This window comes from Stegodyphus dumicola, chromosome 9 (assembly GCF_044657685.1).
Source record: "Stegodyphus dumicola isolate Sdum_Otavi_A_Nest chromosome 9, ASM4465768v1".
Lineage (NCBI taxonomy): Eukaryota > Metazoa > Arthropoda > Arachnida > Araneae > Eresidae > Stegodyphus > Stegodyphus dumicola.
The window spans coordinates 148,229,684-148,242,108 of NC_140776.1; the positions used below are offsets into that span (position 1 = coordinate 148,229,684).

At 35.4% G+C, this 12,425-nt stretch overlaps 1 protein-coding gene across 3 annotated transcripts in view; it reads left to right on the forward strand.

Moving 5' to 3' along the window:
• Positions 1-12,425, forward strand: part of LOC118185054 (zinc finger MIZ domain-containing protein 1-like) — a 547,573-nt gene that overhangs the window by 71,610 nt on the left and 463,538 nt on the right. The window lies entirely within an intron of this gene.

Here is a 12,425-nt window from a genome sequence, read left to right on the forward strand (position 1 = left end):
TTAGCAGTCTTAACCACTCGACCACTGGTGTCGTGCTTAAAATTATAAGAACTCCGTGGACAATAATTCTTGATTTCCTTGTATGCTTTTTCAGCATTTGTGGAAGTAATATTTCCTAAATTTGCCGTGGTTCATTCTGAACTTCGAAATCGTTTGGGAAATGATAAAGGTGGGAAAATATTCCTTTTCAAGCATTTTTGTAAAGAGTAAGCTAAAATTATAATCTTTAATCGAATTTTGTGTTTGCATGTATTTTATTGTATGTCAGTTTAAATTTAGTAAGAAATATTCCACGGAAAAAATCCAGAAATATTCCACGGAAAAAATCCAGAAATATTCCACGGAATAGATTTCGTCTTTATATTTCCTTTTAAATTGTGTAATTATTAGGTAAAACTCAATTTTCATTGAATTAAACACAAGTAATTTTTTGTACTAACCAATGATTCCTTGCGTCTTTACCTTTTCATTCCTGAATACACATACAATGTAAATACCATAATGTAAAACAATTAAAAGAATTTATTTCAATTTCAGATAGTAATGGCAAATCTTAAACATTAATAAAATTAACTTCTCTTGTTACAGAACAATAATTGGCGGACAACAATGATTAAAAATATTTACAAATCAAATTTTTAATTAAAAGCCTAACAACGTAGCTACGTTATTCCATTACTACCAATTTAATTTTCAATGAAAGGCAGAATCATCAAACTGGTAGCAGCAGTGCTCATAGTAGTCAAAACAGAGGATTCTCATTACCGATAATTGATGTTGCCAAACCTTGTCTCTAAAATTTAGATTTCATTTTTATTTAAAACTAATGTCATTCACGTGTTCCGGTGGAGTCGACGAAGCAGTAGAAATGCAGGAAAGATTTTAACATAAGAAAATAACATGTTATTTAAAATCAACCTTATACAATTACGTGTTACGTTGCTGTGATATTTTAAATTTTCAATAATTTTTTTTTCTTTTTTTTTAAAATTAAATAATAAAGATTTGAGATGAACGAAAGCCTGATTTTATTTGTGGAATAAAAATGTAATATGTAATTTGTTCTTTATAGGATGTTTTAATACTGCATTATATGATCTGATACTGCATTTAAATTTTTGCATTGCTTTAACATTGCGTTTAAATGCAAATAAGTACTTGTATTTTAGATAAATAAAAAATTTAAAAAATTTAATGCATATTTATTGTTTAAAAGAAAATTCAAATGGTAATTTGAAAAATGTGTCAGTTCACATACGCTACAAGAAAATTCTCTCTCTATATTTTTAATGAAATTTTAATCCCTTCTCCCCAAATGACAGTTTTATATATATATTTTAGGATTTTTACTGGTCATGAAATCCTTTAGGCATTAAAAAATAAAGAAATCTAAGATCTGCTTATAATAGTTTAAAAAATTATCCAGTTTCTTCTGCATGAGATATTTCATTTGAATTAAATTCATCCAAAAATTTCTCTAGTTTTGTTCGTGTCGAATAACGGCAGTTAGCATTTTCAGAGTCTTTCACTACAAATCCTTTTCGATATTTCGTATTTCGATATATTACTACTTCCTTTTCGATATTTCGATATATTACTACAAATCCTTTAAGTTTAAAGCTAGCTAAAATTCTAAAGCAAATGTATCTCGAATTTGAGTTTTCCAATGCATTTTTCTCTTTTACAATTCTCTAATCCTATTTTCTGAATAAATGTATCTTAACTATTGCGCAAGTATCTGAATTTAGCTACAAGAAGATTAGGTTAGGTTTCTGACTATGGCATCCCGAGAACTATTTGCCTAAGGGAGAGGATGCCTTCGTGGAGGATTTCGTAAATTAAGGGAAATTGGCCCGTTCTCGTGTTAAACATGGAGAAAACCACGAAATCCAATCATGCACCAGCCCGTTTGCGTAGGATCAAACCCTGGTTAAACTACCAGTATTCAGCGGTCTCAACTACCTGGCCTGTAGTGCGGCATTTAATTACAGGAATCTGGATTTTCAGGCTCCTTTTTTGTTTCGCATTCGTCATGCCATCACCTTTTTTATTAATCGTAAAAAAGCACTTTTGTGAACTTTAAAAGATTGGTAATTTCAGTTTTAAAAGCAGCACCATTTGTTGTTATCGTACATAAAGCACTTTAGTGAGTGTTGAAAGATTAGTAATTTCAGCTTTAAAAGGCAACACCATTTCTAATAATCGTAAATAAAGACATTTTTGTGAATATTGAAAGATTGGCAATCTCTGTTTTAAAAGGAGTTCTTTATGTACAGTTTCTGAAATCCTTTATATTGTAGACAATACTGAATGCTGATAATACAGACGTCATTAAAAACTGCAGAATATTGAAGCAATAAGAAAGTCAGCGTGTTTTTTTATTAGCGTTCCAGACAACTGGAATTATTCTCAATTGGATCAAACACAAGTGGACTTCTCTTGTGTCGGACTCAGACTAATTAGTTTAATGGAATTCGTAGAACGGTAGGAGGATGTGAAGAAGAAAGAAGAGGCAAAAATTATATTGGCTTTACCCAGTTAAAAAGGAATTGTTAAATTCGTATAGTATGAGCATGCGTGGGTTTAACAGATGCTTGGTAAAGACTTGGTATTCAGTTCCAGATTTAAAGACAGATCCATATAAATGTCTGCTTATAACTTCTGAGAAAATGAGATTTTTAGAGTGCAATACCGTAATGACAAACAGTAGCGTGTAAAAGATCTTACTATCACTTTACCTAATGAGAAAGAGTTTGAGACCGCATGGTGAATATGTTGATTTTGGCAACGAAATTGCTCTTAAATTTCCTTGCCTTCAAGGAACTGGCAGGGTGATTATGTAGGCAATCCGTATGAAGTGGAAAGAAAAAAAAGAATTCACGTTTTAAATTGTCCCAGCAGGCCGGTAGTTCAAAACAGGGATTCTTTTCAGTGGATTGCTGTTAGCTTCTGAGTGGGCGAGCCATATTTGTTTTGCCGAACGTGTTTCCTCCCATTTGTTAACGTTGATGGAAGCTGAACCATCTTCGTTGCTATTTTTCTATTTGTGTAGACAAGAACTATTATATTCAGATATGGGTTATGAAAATGCTTATTCTGCATTCTTACCTAAACGTTCTATCTATTTTTAATCTTAATTTTTCGGTCGGTTCTGAAAAACGTCCTCATATTCCTGAGAAGTTTTTGCTGGAAAGTAGAGAATAACACATAATAATATCTTTTACTTATCTTCCTATACCAAGTTTGAACCCCTTATACTTTTCTTCATGTTTCTTATCTAGAGGTTATCAAAATGTAAACGTGAATGAAATTCGTAATTTTTCGAGTGAAATCTGCACTAATTACCAATAAGTATTTGGACCCCTGTGATAGGAAACGAAAACAAAATTTATTCATATTCAATAGTTAACACACGACGATTGGCAATACAGCCTCAGTCCTCCTGGGCGTGCTATCCATAAGTTTTCGTATGACGGCTATTGGAATTCTCTTTCACTGACACTGATCAATATCACTTCTGGTGTCAACTACTTAGAGTTCTAACCAGCGGCGTAGCTAGAGTTTCCAGCGCCCGAGGACAACTGAAGAATTTGCACCCTTTTCTGTGAGCCAAAAATGGAAAACATTTCAGTAAAAAATTTCGTACCATCAATTTGGCGCCCCTTGGATGCTGCGCCCGGGGACAGATGTCCCCCTTGCCCCACCCTAGCTACGCCACTGGTTCTAACCCTGCATTCATATATGTCATAAGGCCGTTCACAGTCGCTTTTTAAAAATTTAAGGGGCATAGTACCCACCCGAAGGAGAAGTTATACAACCTGAGTTCATCAGGCAATCAAAATTGGGTGGAAAGTCAAGGTAGGCGTGGTCACAAACGAAGTTCAAAGTCTTTCGATACACTTAAAATCAATTTTCTGCATAAGTTCACAAAGTTCAAAGTTCACTAAGTTCTTGAATAAAATAATACGAATACTAATCTTGATTAAATTATCCTGCGATAATATGTACAAGTTCAATTACTGAAAGAAGTGGAATTTTCTTTCATTCGGCCTGGAGAATACATGTCACTCGGCCTGGAGAAAACATGTCCTTCACCGATATTGGACGGTTGTTGCACCCTTTAACTTGGCGATCCAACTTGTCCTAGAGGTTCTCGATAGCGTTCAGGCAAAGAATATGTAGGTCTGGGCTTTGGGCAGGTCAATACATTCCGTTAACTCTATTGTAATCTTAACAATCCATGGTGGACTTCGACACATGACAGCTGGCGATCTTATCACCTTAGCTTATCTGTTTATTTGTACTTTGGCACCTGAGGGAGATGGCTCGGCAGCCAAACCATCAAAACTAGTCCTGTAAAAATTCACTATAATATCATTTAGTACTCTTGTTTGACTTCTCCAATAATCATTATGCCCACCAGTGGCCGAGCGGTAAAGTCGCTGAACATTGGTAGTTCGGTCCAAGGTTCGAATCCCGCGAACGGGCTAGCTGCATGGGCGTTTTCGTGGTTTTCCCCATGTGTAACGTGTATACGAGTCAGTTTCCCTTAGAAAGTCCTCCACGAAGGCATCCCTCCCCTTAGGCAGATAGCCCTAGTGTGCTTTGCCATAATTAAATACACCACATCACACCAATAATCATTATTCGGCGTGTTATTTTAACCTAAATTCCTGATACAATGTTAGAGGTTGTCATACATATGTTCATATCCGTCATATTTTTTCTTTAAAAACTGGCCGCAATAAAGTTATCATAAAAAGAAAAAGTATGTAATGATTTTAATGAGTCCAGCTAGTGTAATTTTATAAAAATATTGAATATTTCTAATAAGACATCATATGATTAATAAATGTTTATGAAATCAACGCGGGTCTACCTACTGGAAGCACATTCCTATAATCACCGCTCCCCTTCCACTTCTGAATTACAGAGGCCACTGTCGAATTTGGGTAATTCATTTCACTAGATAGGCCCTTTAAGGTTCGGCAGTTTTTGTGATACCCTACGATTACACCTTTCTCGAAATAAGATAACTTCGTGGCATCTTGCATGTCACTAATGCCAATGTTATTTCCGTCACGATAAGGCGGGACGTACATCAGAAGGGAGATATCGCCATTTGGACGGGTGTCCAAATATTTATTGGTAGATAGTGTATCTGTCAGCCAGGCAGGAAGACAGATAAATATCTGAAAATCCAGTTCGTAACGGAGTATAGGCTGTTGTTATGCATGCAACTTTTGAGCATGAGATTCAACTATAAATACCGCATGTAAAAATGAAGAAAGAGAGAAAAAAAAGGTAACTCAAAAAAGTTTAAACAACTTATAAATTTCAATTTTGACAACTATTTAATTACATTGCACCTATTCTTTAGACGACCACTGGTCTTTTGTAGAGATGGTAATCTTATAGTAGGTTACTATCCTCGATTTCAGTGTTTGTGTATATCTATAAGAAAGATTTATTCTAGGGTCTATCTTTAGAACAAGAAACTTCTTGTTAAAACGAAAACGCAGGTTACGTTTAAAACGATGACTTGATTTACACAATATGCAAATATGTTCCAAATACAGTGTAAAGTTTAAAATGTCTTGATTCTGTCTTCTATCAGCTGAACTTGGAACTGAACCTTAGCCCGTGTGTCGCACATAAAATTTTCAAAAATTGTGGAAATTCCAAATTAGATATTAATGACAAATGGTTTCAATGGATGACTATCACTGGAAGTTTCAGGTGCAGTTCTGCTTTAGCTTTCAAAACCGTTTGTTTAGTTCAGGATGGAGATCAGTAAAAAGAATTTTTACGATTGAGCATAGCTTCGATCGTGATGTCTTCTTTCTCACACTGTTTGTTGGTGACTACATCGTTTTATTCCTGAATTTATCCATTTTATCTGAAATGAGAAGAGACTGGTGGTGTCTTCATTTCTAATATTGAATATTTCCAGCTTCTCGAAAGCGGTTATTAAGCGGAAAATTATTGTCTTGCTAGGTTGACGAAAATTGGGAAGGTCTCTTTAAACACTTCGACAATTTTCCTGCAAGAATGCAAAGTAATGCTCAGTCATAAAAAATAATTTTTACTTCGAAAAAAACTCTTGCAGCAAACGAACTGTTTTGAAAGCAAAGAGCATGAATTGCGAGTGAAATTTCAAGTGAATCATTTCTTATAACAGTAAAGGGCTGCCATCCATTCAAGCATTTTTAATTAATCGTAAGTAAAGTCATCCATTCAAACATTGCAAACCATTTTGGAATTTCCCCGATTTTTGAAAGTTTGACGACCGCATCTTTTGGATCACCCTACGTAACAGTCTGGTGTAGAAGTCTCTGGACTTAGCCAGACTGCTATATAGGTATCGTGCAACAGATCTGCGATTCTGAAGGATCAAAGCGATATACAGAGTGCGACAGGGAAACTACCTTATTTTAAAAATGAATAACACAAAATAGTATAAGCGATATCAGTTTAATTTTTTCCCAAGTTTTTTTTTAATTATGGTTTAAGAATAATATCATTAAGGTGCCTCCGTTCTGGTTCATTGAAATAGTCGAGTTTTGAAGTTTCTTTCCACCCTTAGAAATCAGCGAGTATGCTGTGGATAGCAGCTTGAATATTGTTCTTCAGTTGAGCCAGGGTCTTTGGACGTTAGAGATTTAAGATAGCCACACAAAAAGAAATCACACGGGACTAAATCAGGCAAGCGCACTGGCCACTGAAGATCGCGCCGTATAGAGATAAGGCGTCCAGGAAAATGTTCTCAAAAAAAAAAAAAAAAAAAAAAAAAAAAAAAAAAAAAACACCATGGTCCAGTGATGCTTCTTCTGGACTATGCACACCAAAGAGTCACACGTTCTGTATGGAGGGGATGCTCATGAAGTTCTCGGGGATTCGTGCCACTCCAGTATCGCATGTTTTGCTTACTCACGCAACCGGAAAGATGAAGATGAGCCTCATTGCTAAAGAACACAAGGTCATCGTGAAGCATATTGTCAAGAACGGCTTCACATGCATTTTTTCGTGAAAGCAAATCGCGTGGATTAAGTTTTTGCACCACTGCCAATTTATATGGATGAAAATGCAGTACGATGAAAAGTATGACTTCACGGCGAACGGGCGCTTCTCTCTCGTCCATTCGTCTCGTGATCGGTACTAAAGCTACTTGACATAAACTACGATACTGCGGTATACTGTGTTTCTATTGCCGGAGCAATACTTCCCAGTCATGCAAAGATTTCCATGCGGAGCCAGGTATTAGAAAATTCCTTATTGAGTTTCCTCTGAGGGGAGAAATACGAGGGAGAAAAAGGAATACGGCGCAATTTTCGCCTGGGCTTCAAGAGCAGACGCGAGCTATTTGCGACACTGGTCCAAACAAGTCCAAAGTAGTTAACGCTGTTTCGTTTAGCGCTGTTTCGGTTTAGCGCTCTTTTATTTCAACCCGGGGATTTCACGAAATCGCTCGCAGCATACGGGGATTCCCCGAAATATTATGCAGCGATAGGTTTCAAATACATATCCGAAAGTGTGTACTTGTATTTCTTGTTTGGTGCGGTATTGTACAGACATACTTTGAAGGGGTAAATGTGGAAGATGTCGAAGAAATAATTCAAGAAGCAGCGGCTAGTCTTTCTAATGATGAGCTCAAGGAATTAACTGAACAAGAAGAAAACAAAAATGTTGACAGCAGTGATTCAGAAGAAGAGCAAAAAGAACTTTCGATAGCGTTTGTAAAAAGGAGTTTGTCTACCTTAATCCACGCGATTTGCTTTCACGAAAAAATGCATGTGAAGCCGTTCTTGACAATATGCTTCACGATGACCTTGTGTTCTTTAGCAATGAGGCTCATCTTCATCTTTCCGGTTGCGTGAGTAAGCAAAACATGCGATACTGGAGTGGCACGAATCCCCGAGAACTTCATGAGCATCCCCTCCATACAGAACGTGTGACTCTTTGGTGTGCATAGTCCAGAAGAAGCATCACTGGACCATGGTGTTTTTTTTTTTTTTTTTGAGAACATTTTCCTGGACGCCTTATCTCTATACGGCGCGATCTTCAGTGGCCAGTGCGCTTGCCTGATTTAGTCCCGTGTGATTTCTTTTTGTGTGGCTATCTTAAATCTCTAACGTCCAAAAACTGAAATAATGGATCAATTCATTGAAAATGATCCGAATTTTGACAGGAGCTCAAAAGTAAGGCGTGGTGTTAGAGATGCTCTATCCCTTTATGAAGAACTTTTAAGAGAACAACGCAAAAGAAAAAGGCAAACAACATTAGATGCTTTTGTCACAAAAAGGCAGAACACTGAAAACGCGGAAGGCTAACTAAATATGACTGAGAATTTTATTTGTTTTTTTTTTAAGAATATTCGTTTTGTTATTTATATTTTGTTTTTATTTTTGCAAGAAATAATAATGTGGTATTAATTTGGGCTTTAAGAAATAAATGTTTGGTTTTATTTTTATTAAAAAAACATACTTTTTAAATTTAATACCTAACCAATTTCCTAGCCATCTTCCCCTAACCCCAATATTTACATGTAAAGATAGCCTCGTTTAGCGCTGTTTCGCATTACGCTCTACTTTGACGGAACGTATCCCCCGCGTTAAGCGGGGTCTTACTGTACATGAAATAAAACGTTAGACACGAGCGCCAGCCACTCCACCCTTCTCGGAATAAATGTCGGTAGATGGCGTGCGTTTCAAATAAGGAAAATCCCCTGCCCTGCATTTAGCAATTTTTACGGCAGAATTTGGTTTGTTTACAGGGACGAAATCTAAGAAAGCAATACTGCTTTGTGAAGAAAGCGTTTTTCCAAACAAAATTCGCTGTATGGCATTTGGGACGAAACTGAAGTTGAACTCAAATCAGAAGTATTATTCGGTTGCAGACTGGAATAAATAGTGAAGCTAACGACTGATACGTGTAAAAAATTCGTAATTCCTTAAGACGCAGATAACACTCGAAATAAATTATTTATTAATTAATTAAATATGTACTAAAATGCCTTCAAATTTGAAGTACTTTTATTGCGAATAACTATCATTGCCGAAGAGAGGATTCCAAGAACGAATCATAAAAGAACCGTTCTGATTTTTTCTTCATATCGATCAGTCTTTCAGAATATGTTCCGCAGTATTTTAGATGTGGTGCCTATTCATCATAGTGTTAACAAGGGTAAAAGTAATGCCTTCAAAGTCAATGGTCTCTAACTGGCGATCCGTTGGTCGCATGCATTTTATGCGGGCCGCAAATACATTTCAGTTATGTATTTATTGCAAATATGTGTTGTAAAGGTTTCAAAATTTTAATTATTTGAACTTCAAGTTTACATTGTGTTCATAACCATTAACCTTTTAACTGTCATGCCCGAGATCACTGGTGTTCGAAAATGTCACGCCCGAGTATTTCTCGGCGTAATTTTTTTTTTTTTTTTTTTTTTTTTTTTTTTTGAGTGCATCGTATTGTCATACCCGAATATATATCGGGAGATGTTTATTTCGGCTACATTTGGTTTTTCCAATAAAAATATTTGACAATTTGTGTACCCAAATCATCAAAATAACTTGACAGTTAAAGGGTTAAAAACGAAAATCAATAATGCACTATAAGGTTAAAATTTTCCTCTGCTGTAAATAGCATGCACTATAAAGTATTTCTCTCTCCTTTCTGCATGCCTTCGTGATGTAACGGTAGCGCACTCAGCGCGTATTCGAGAGATCCAGGTCCGAGTCTCGGCGAGGGCGTTGTTCGTTTTTTTGCTCGTTTGTTAGATATTTTCTTCTTCCTTTCTGCATGCTTTCATGGTGTAACGGTAGCACACCCGGCGCGTATTCAAGAAGTCCAGGTTCGATTCTCGGCGAAGGCATTGCTCGTTTTTCACGTCTCCAGCATTTAAAAAAAAAAAAATCGTCTCTACAGCACCAAAAAATCTATAAATTGCACTCATTAATTTACATCATAATATAAATCTTATGCAGAGATATGCAGATACAGATTTAAGTTTTATTCGTACTTGGGTCAAAAAATAATAAATTCAGTTACAAATTTTTTCGTTAAGAATAATCGCTTTATTTGGGAATACATTTGTATGTAAACAGCTTTTCTTTTTGTTGAAAATTAATTAAGAAAGGAACTCTGATGACCGATAAGGCATCCTATAGTGCTTGATGGGGGGGGACATTCTAATAATTTCTCTGGAGTACATGGACATTATGCAAAATAATTTTATATTTAAATTCAAATTTAAAAATTTATAAACAAACGTATGCGTTTTACAAAGAGTTTTTGTAGAATGATTTCATGCCGTTTAATTAATATTTAAAATGTAAAGAATATACATACTTTTAATGTTCGGTCCGATAGCCTTGTTGTTGGACTATAAGTCTGTCTCTTGATTTCCATGATAGAAGGACTTTTCCTAAAATTTCCTGCGAATAATTATTTCCATGATTCTTCCACTATTTTCCAAAGTCCAAAGATGGTGGTGGGTTCGCTCTCAGAAAGTGGTGGTGGTGTATTTAATTATGGCACAGCACACTAGGGCTATCTGCGTAAGGGGAGGGATGCCTTCGTGGAGGACTTTCTAAGGGAAACTGGCTCGTATACACGTTACACATGGGGAAAACCACGAAAACACTCATGCAGGCAGCCCGTTCGCGGGATTCCAACCTCGGACCGAACTACCAGTGTTCAGCGACTTTACCGCTCGGCCGCTGGTGGACCGTTCTCAGAAAGAGTTCTATTCCAGGGACCAATGGCACAGTAGTCTGTAGGTGAAACGACAGGGGACTTCGCAGAATAATGTTAAATACCTGTATCAGTTATAGTATTGTAGTTTATAGTGATTGTTTATCTTTATTACAGGCCTTGAAAAGCTACGATTGTAATAACTCTAGTTATGGATATTAAGTGTTTATATAAAGAAATTGAAGGTTTGCATAATATTAAATTTAGATGGGTTAAGTCCCATGTGGGTATTGAAGGTAACGAGAGGGCCGACGTGTTGGCCAAAGAGGCGACTTTGGATGTTTCCGGGAAGTGTTCCGTTGTCCAGCCTTCAAGAAAAATGGTTATTACTAGAATCAAACAGTATTATATTGATTTGTGGTATTATAATTGGAATAATTCGAATAAAAGAAAAGAATATGCCTATTATTTAAAACCTATGTTTAATAAAAGTATTTCTTGTCATTTGGATTTTAATCAAATTGTTACTGGACATGGGCGCTTCCCGGTGTATCTTAAAAGATTTGGCATACAAGAGAATGAATATTGTCATAATTGTGGAGTTGTCGGATCAGTAAGGCACTATGTGGAAGAATGTACTCTTACTTATGACATACGAAAAAAATATAATTTTATTAAGATTTTTACATGTGCTGAAAAAGAATTTAAATTTGCAAGGGAACTTATGTGTTTTCTAAATAATAATCGCTCTGATGTTGGTATTTTTATTTGATAAAAGTTTGTTTTTAAATTTTGTGTTACAATAATTTAAATTGAGATATTGGTGTTTGTATGGAATTTTAACATAATTTTATTCAGTGCGTTATGTGGTGTATTTTATGCGTTTTTATAATTATGTATTTTATATGTATTTCATGTAATATGTAATTTCATGTATAATTATGTATTTTTATATGTATTTTTTTTTTTTTTTTTTTTTTTTTTTTTTTTTTTTTTTGCTTGGCGCAGTCCTTGTTCGTCATAAAATCTTGTCGATTAGGTGGATGGGGCTGCGCCCTATTTGTACCTGTATCAGTCTTCGAAGTATGACTTGTTGCTTTATGTTTAAGTTTTACTCTCTGAAAGTCACTTGGATAAATAAAGAATGGAATTTCTTTTGTAAATACCGGACGTAAAGCTTTCTTTAGAAAGTATCTTGAGTTGATTTTTTAACATTTTTTTCACTCTCTTCTTATGTTAAATTTCCCATTGTAAGAGAATCCTGCGACAACCCCTTATTGAATCTTTCTTTGCATTGGCGAAACGATGTTTGTACAATTTTTTCTCTTCATTATCGATAATTAAATAGACCTCTTTTTATTTCAGTCATTTAGATAAACCCATGTTTTATCAAGCATCACAATGGACTTGCATTTATCTCCTATAAAATAATTTTCATGCAGATTTCTACAAATTGTTCTGCTTTAAGCTACATGCCTCGACAAAAGCTGTTGAACATTATGTGTTTTAGCCTTTTAATTTGTAAATGGTGGTTTATTATTTCGGTTATTGTTTAATGGCTTTGCATTTGATTTCTGTGTCGGCGGATTTTCTTTTGTTAGAAGCGATTTAACTTAAGAAACGTTAAAAACAATGCGTACCTTTTTCGGGTATTTGTTTGGAGTCTTCTTTTCATGTAGAAGTAATGACTGATGGTTTTTTCCTTTCCGATTAATAATGTTGCTTATTTT